Raw genomic sequence first — 8,294 nt, 5'->3', positions numbered from 1 at the left:
AGTTGAAGGCAGACACTTAACCGACTGGGCCACCCAGGCACCCCAGGAAACCATGTGTTTAAAAAAAATAAATAACTCATTTTTAAATTTCAACCTCTTTCTTTCTTTTACACCTTAAAGTGGAACTATTTTGTTTCTTAAGAGGAACAAGCACTATATACCTACTCCAAAGTGTAAATCAAAGTCAACAGAAAATCTTTTCATCTTGGAAGCACTTTTCTTTTAATGTTATTTTTAAAAACATTTCCAATGAAATTTGTTTAGTATAAAGAAAGAGAAAGAGAGAAAGGCAAGAAGGAAAGAAGGAAGGAAGGATAAAAGGAAAGAAAGACGAGGAAAGAAGGAAGAAAAAAGGCTAGTAAAAGAAGCGAACCATTACTAAACCATTGTTTAGTAAGGGCTAAACAATACACAGGACTCAATAATTTTTTTAAAAAAATAAGCACAGAACAAAAATAAGAAATTCATAAACAACAAGTCAATAGAGTTTTCTTTTAAAGCCCCCCCCCCCGGGGCGCCTGGGTGGCTCAGTCTTTAAGTCTGTCTTCGGCTCAGGGCGTGATCCCGGCATTCTGGGATCGAGCCCCACATCAGGCTCCTCCACTGGGAGCCTGCTTCTTCCTCTCCCACTCCCCCTGCCTGTGTTCCCTCTCTCACTGGCTGTCTCTGTCAAATAAACAAACAAAATCTCTAAAATATATAAATAAATAAAAAATGTCACCCCCCCAACATGTGGATACACATTCTTTACCTATCAAATTGGAAAATACATAGTTAAAAATTGTAAGTTCTGCTAAAGATGTGGCAGGATAAAGCTATCCTGTACTTACTAGTGGAAATGGAATGGGCATAGCCTTTCTGGAATACCCTGGATAGTATGCCTCCAAAAGTACAAAGACTTCTATGAGAGGACATTCATCATGTCATCTACTAGTCAAAAATTAGAAATAATATTAATGTCCAACAAGTATCCATTAAGTTATAAAACATCATAATAGGATGAAAAGTCATTCAAAAAATATATTTGAGTAATATTTATTGACCTGGAAAGTGATGATTATGTTAGAAATAAATATTTAAAAATACTAAGAATGGTGATTTCTGGAAGGTGAATTATTTTCATAAACAATGGATTTTCTAGATTTTTCTCAATAAAAATGCTTTAATTTAAAGATTAAGAATGGATGGCTGGAGGTCCACATTGGAAAAGAAAGGGGAGGTCCCTGCCTCTCTCTGTGATTTCCATTTTCCCCACTAAGTTAGGTAACCATGGGCAGAAAAGGAAATAAAGAAGGTCAAGAAAAGTTCAAAGGTTGGAAAAAGGGCTAGAGGTGTGTCTCCAGCCAGGATTTCTCGAGGAGTATGAGGTATGGCCAGTAAGGAAAGCAGGACTGTCAGTCATGTGACCTCTGCCTGCCCAGCCCCTTTGTGATCAACTTTGGTTAAGAGTAAAAAATGAAGTATTTCCCATTCATCAATGGACTCATCCATGTCCACGCTTTTCTGTTTTTGACCCTAACTTTCTTTTTAAAAGTTTGTATGTAAAAGTTCCACCTTGTTTTGCCTTGTTTTCCCCATCTTGGTCAGGCTAGACGAAGAGCAGTTACACCTGTGGGAGGCCAATGAGACAGTGGTTTCAGTTGACATCTGCTTGGGACCAGGAAGGGCATTTGGAGACGGGGAACACTGAAGAGGTTAGCTAGCTGCAGCTGCAGAAGTTGTTCCCTTCTCCTTTTGGACTTGGCTTCTAGTTTATACCCAAAATAAGCTAGACTCTCACAGCAACTTACAATGTCACAATAATACTGAAATAAGGGTGTCTTTAAATATGACATCAAAGGAGTTCTTGAACAAAAATGGACAGTTAAGCACCAAAATTCTGTTTACTTCTTACATTTTTACAAGACAAATGTCTGGAGTCTGTGTACATACAAGCATGTATGTGTGCAGGGTATCTGTGTGTGCTCAATGGTGAGACTTCTTCCCTCCAAAGGAGCATAAAACAGAATGGACTCCAGCTCTAATAAAAATTTGAACCTCTTCTTGTACATAAAAATTCCTTTGTAGCAAACAGACCAGTCAGCTCAGGGAGAAGAAAAGGACAAATATAGGCAGGTGGTTAAAATGTAGCCCAACCCACGATAACAATCAGGACAGGCACCTTCCTCCTCCTTGTGAAACGTCAATGTCGGATGCTGCTCTTGCTCGGAGTCCTTCAGGGAATTGGCAACACACATGAATTTCCATATACTATACATGAACACAGGAAACGACTAACAGCTGTTGAATAAAACCACAAAGCTGAATACTTTAGGGTAGTAAAGAATATGGGGTGGGGAGGATAAAAAAAGGGAGGGGAAGCATCTCATAGTCATAACTGCTCTTATTTCTGTACAAACAGTTTATAAAAGGTGCTCTATTTTGATTTCTGATTAAAAAAACCAAGATGTAAATAAAGCCAAATCATGCAACAGTAGTCAAATTTTGTCCGAGAACGTTCAATATTTTTGAAAAGTCAGCCCACAGAGGTGAAACTCAAATCATTTACTGGATCAAACAAGTTAACAGAGTGGTAGTAAGTGGGGTTTCATAAATTAACAAAATAATACTGGACTTCTGAAAGTCTCTTCTTCCAGCTCTCCATTTGATTTTCATAGATTTCCTCTCTTTACACTCGAAAATATCCATCATCATAGAAAGCTTACATAGACTTGATATACAAGTGGCTTCCCTTTGCTGAGTGCCAACAGCTGCAAATTTCTATAAGTATATAGTCTTAGAGTTTATGTGAAAGAACATGCTTACATGCATCTCTTACTTCAGTAAAAAGCCTCTACATTTTACTAAGACAAGCTGACTGTTACTTCTTAGGAAAGGATTTCTTCAGCATTAAAATATAGCTTCTTTCCTCCTTGATTTAGCAACACAATCACCCATCGAGTCCTGAAGTCCTCATTCAAAATCAATAATGTTGATCTAGGGTGAATGTTCATCTCGGGTGACCATATCATGCATTGGACAAACTGCAACACTTTTGATAGTAAATGGAACCACTTAATAGACAGGTAAACCTGGACGCCTGGTCACCCTAGTCCCGTCCCAAACGCAATAGCTGCTTTTGGGTGCATTTACCATATTGAAATCACTCTAGAACAGAATAAGATACAATTTATTTTTCCTACAATGTAAAAAAAAAATTTTTAAGGCCAAAAATAGAGAAAGGCAGAATGACAATAATGTAAATGATTATAAGGTGATAGCAGGAAAAATATTCATTACCACCCACTTTCTCTGGGTTTGCTCCTTTCTGGCTCAGAGACCCTTTCTGCCGGTGATTTCTGCCCCTGTCATGCTCCTGCCAGGCTGCAGGCTACACACAATAGAGCATTAAGCAAGTTACAATACCAGCAGCAAAGGCCTTATGAGGTGGTTATTTCAAATAGAAATGGGATGCAAAATCCGTCACAGAGCCACTGTGGAGAACATGATTCCCCTAGAAAAAGTGAAAATTTGCCTTTACAGCTGTTTGCAGTTTCAGTACTGGAGAAACCAAATCTCAGAATATTTTATCGTTCTTCCCTTCTTTGCCCTTGATATCTGCTCCCGCTACTTACACGTACTCCTGAATATCTTGAAGCATTGGCATTCCCACTCTGATTCGTCTTCCCCTTTGCCACTCTTAGAAGATTCAACCTCTAAAACACGCTAATTCACATTTACATTCGTAAAAGGTACTAAGCTGAAAAGAAACTAGCTCATTTTGCCTTTTCTCATTCTGATACCTGATTTTTCCATGGACAGTCATTCAGTATACATCCAGAGACATCAATCTGGGTGATTTTCAGAAAGATAAATTAATCCTGAGAAAAGAAGCCACCATCTATTCTGAATTTGCCATATTTCTGGTAATGGAGAGGGAAAATAAATAAGTTTCTACTTCCGGAGCAAAAGAAAGGAATAAGATGAGAAAGGGAATTAGAATCCCATTCTATATATGTGGCCCTCTGTCACCAAGTAGCTCTTAAAAGGATGTTGCTCTAAGCCAAAGCATTATTTTTTTTTAATGTAAAACTTCATCTAGGTATGACATACACAAGTTCACTGCTCAATGAATTTTCACAAACGGAACACACCTGTAGAGCCAAATTACAGATCAAGAAATAGGACAGTAATAGCACCCCACACTATCTCCATGACCCACCTAATCAGTACACTGCCTTCCCCAAAGGTAACAATTACTTTAACTTCCATCACCATTGATTAGTACTACTTACTTCAGGACTTCATTATATGATAATGAAAACTCTTTTTGCATCTGGATGTTTTTAGTTAATGTCAGGTTTTCGAGGTTTATCCCTGTTGTTTCATTAAGCAGTAGTTGTTCATTCTCCCTGATGATTGGTATTTCCTTGTATGATTATATTACAATTTATTTATCCATTCTACTGTTGATGGACATTTAGGTTGTTTTCAATTTGGGGCCATGACCAAGAATTGTACTACAAATCTTCCTAAATAAGTCTTTCGGTGTTTATTTATTGGATGCAAGAATAGAATTGCTACTCAAATGGTATTTATGTTCTGCCAAGCAATTTTTCTAAAGGACTTGTATTACTTTAGTGCATAAGAGTTCCCATTGCTCTACATTCTCATCAACATTAGTACTGCCTGTCTTTTAAATTTCAACCATTCATTGATTACTAATGAGATTGAAGTACCTTTTCATATGTTTATAACAACTGGAGTATTCTCTTTGTGAAATGTTTGTTCAAAAATTTTTTTCCTTTTTTCTACTTGGTTGTCTTTCATTTTCTTATTTATTTGTAAGAATTCTTTGTATATTCTAACTCATACATGATTGTGCTTTGTGCTTTTGAGATGCTATTAATGTTATAAAATATTCTCTAAAATTTTCCTCTAGATGTCTTATGGTTTTTATTTTACACTTAACTGGAATTTGGCTGTATCTATTATGTGAGATAGAAAGTAAATATTCATTTCCTTCATATAGATGTCCAATTTATTTAATTTATTGATTTCTAGAAAATCTCATACTTTTCTCCCTACATTGTGTCACCTTTGCCATAAAATAAATGACTACACGTATGTGGCTCTATCTTTAGTATATGAATATAAGGTTCTCTGGTTTTGATATTTATGCATCCCAAAGTTTGTGTATGTCTTATAAGTTAATACAAAATATCTTCTCATTCTCTCGTAGTTTTATTTTGCTTTTACAAATAGTTTTTTTTTTTTTTTTACTCATAGTTTTGGGTTTTTTTACTCATAGTTTTATTCTTCTTAAAAAGTGTGTTGCTTGCTCCCAAACATTTGGACATAGTCTAATTATTTTGTAATTCATTCTCAGCTTTATATCAAAGGAAATAGTCTCTATGATTTTAACTAGTTTAAAATATATTAATGTACTGAAACTTTCTTAATAGCCCGGCATTAATCTGATACCAATTTAGTTATAAATTGTTCCTTTTTGTGTGTCTACATGTTATAATTTTCCCTAACACTTGATTTTCAATATTTGTTTCAACATTTCCTTTTATTTAACGTATATTTCTTTCAAATAGCTTATAAATGTGTTTTATGTTTCATCCAGTCTAACATTTTTCTTTTAATGGGAAAATTTATATTTTTACATTTAATGCAATAACTTCTATGCTTAAGTCTAAATCTATCATCTTGCTCTTTATTTCTAGTTTTCCCCACATATTCTATCTTCCCTTCTTTCTTCTTAAAGCAATGGATAACAGGTTATACATTCTTTCACTTGCAGTGATAATATTAAAGATCCATAATTTATTAGAATTGAACATAAATGAGAATTTTACCACTCCCCAGATAGTGGTATGTCCTTAGAACACTTAAACTTTACTTTCTATTTCCTACCTTTTGTGTTATCACTGTATAAATTTTTTTTAAAGATTTTATTTATTTATTTGATAGAGATAGAGACAGCCAGCGAGAGAGGGAACACAAGCAGAGGGAGTGGGAGAGGAAGAAGCAGGCTCCCAGCAGAAGAGCCTGACATGGGGCTCAATTCCAGAACTCCGGGATCACGCCCTGAGTCAAAGGCAGACGGTTAACGACTGAGCCACCCATGTGCCCCTGTATAAATTTTTATTATAGATATAGTTAAATACCTTGAGACATTATTTCTATGATTATTTTCACTTAGGTTTACTCACATAGCCACATTTTCCATTTCTTATATTTTTTCCTACTTTTTGTCTGCTATTGTTTTTCTTCTGCCTAAAGAGATTTCTTCCACATTTATTTTAATTCAGGTCTGCTGGCAACAAATTCTCTGTTTTTGTTTGTATAAAAATATCTTTATCTGTCTTTTAAAGGATATTTTTACATAGTTCATAAATCTAAATTGGCAGGTATTTTTTTTTTCTCCACACTTTAAAAATGTCATTTCAGGGCGCCTAGGTGGCGCAGTCGTTAAGCGTCTGCCTTTGGCTCAGGGCTTGATCCCGACTTTCCGGGATCAGGATCGAGTCCCACATCGGGCTCCTCTGCTGGGAACCTGCTTCTCCCTCTCCCACTCCCCTGCAGTGTTCCCTCTCTGCTGGCTGTCTCTCTGTCACATAAATAAAAATCTTTATTTAAAAAAAATGTAATTTCATTTTCTTTTTACTTCTATTGTTTCTATTAAAAATTCAGTTCCGCTTAGCCTTTTAGTGCTTATCTTCCTGGTTTCTAAGCCTCTTGTTCTGTGCAGTTTAGGACTCAGCAAATACCCCAAAGGAAAAACTGTTGTAGACTCTGGGCTTTCTTCTTTGCATGACCCTTCTGTCTATAACCTTGGGCTCTCAAATCTTAGGTGTTTTGGCACTTTCAAGCTCCAACTTTTGTCTCCTTAGTCTCCTAAGATTGTTTTAAACTCTACTGGCTTCTCAGCCTCCTCAGCTGAACTATCCTTGGCTTCTGAGTCTCTCACTGTGTGCTTGTGAGAGTCAATAAATGCTCTCCAGTGGAAAGCAATGTGTAGAATGTTTGCCCAAGTCAATAAGTCTCTCTTCTTTCCAAGATAACACCCTGTCAGGACCTCACTGCTTGGCAGGCCCTCTGATATCCTTAAACATATATATATATATATATATATATATTTATTTATTTATTTTTATACATAGATATTTTTATACATACACTTTTAAACATATATATGTTTACAAACATACATATACATAATATACAGCTGAATTTTAAATATATATTTAAAATTCAATAAATATATATTGAAATTTATATATGTATTATATATATTTATAGATATTTATCTATATTACATATTATGATATATACTATATATACATATTACATATATAATATGTATACTATATATACATATATACATATTATAATATGCAATATAGATAAATATCTAACATATATATAACATATATAGTATATATTATAATATATAAATATGTATTTAAAATTCAGCTGTTCTGGTTGTTCTCCCTAGAAACACTGTTCTATGACAAGGCATTCCACAGATCTGGAAGCAGAAGTCAAAATGCTGTTTCTTGAAAATTTCCTATTTCATAATGGTCTTTTCAAGAAGGTTATGGTAGATTTTAATAATAAAAATCATTAGCTTTCCCTTCTAGCAGTAGCATAACTTATCCCTATATTCATTGGCATTAGCCTGGCCATCTGACTTCAACTGGAATTTTGAAGAGGCAGTTTGTGGATTACCAAGCCTCTTTTCCTTCTGCCTGAGACCAACAGTGATCCAGATACAGGCTGTTTTGTTTTTGTTTTTGTTTAGATTTAATTAATTAATTTGAGAGACAGCGTGTGCCTGCACACAAGCAAGGGTAGGGGCTGAAGGAGAGGGAGAGAATCCCAAGCAGACTCCATGCTAAGCGCAGAGCCCAAAGCAGGGCTCCATCTCAGGACCCACGAGATCATGACCTGAGTTGAAACCAAAAGTCAGATGCTTAACTGCCTGAGCCACCCAGGAGCCCCCAGATACACACTGTTCTATTAGCATGGATCACCACAGCTGACTGGACATGGGCATAGAGCATTTATTATTATTAGGGCCTAAAATTGGGGATTGCTTTTATTGCAGAGTAACCTAGCCTATGCTGACTGATACAAGGTACACAAAGGACATTGGTGCACATAACTCATGTGTCTCCATCATGATGTATCTCTACAGTAAGAACAGTTTCCCTTTGGTCCAAAGATTGCCTTAATAGAAGAGACTTGATCACTAAGAGCCAACTTCTCATTTCTATACCCATTTTGTTAAGATTGCCGAAGAA

Source organism: Ailuropoda melanoleuca, chromosome 1 (genome assembly GCF_002007445.2).
Source record: "Ailuropoda melanoleuca isolate Jingjing chromosome 1, ASM200744v2, whole genome shotgun sequence".
Classification (NCBI taxonomy): Eukaryota; Metazoa; Chordata; class Mammalia; order Carnivora; family Ursidae; genus Ailuropoda; species Ailuropoda melanoleuca.
This window is presented reverse-complemented; position numbering follows the sequence as displayed.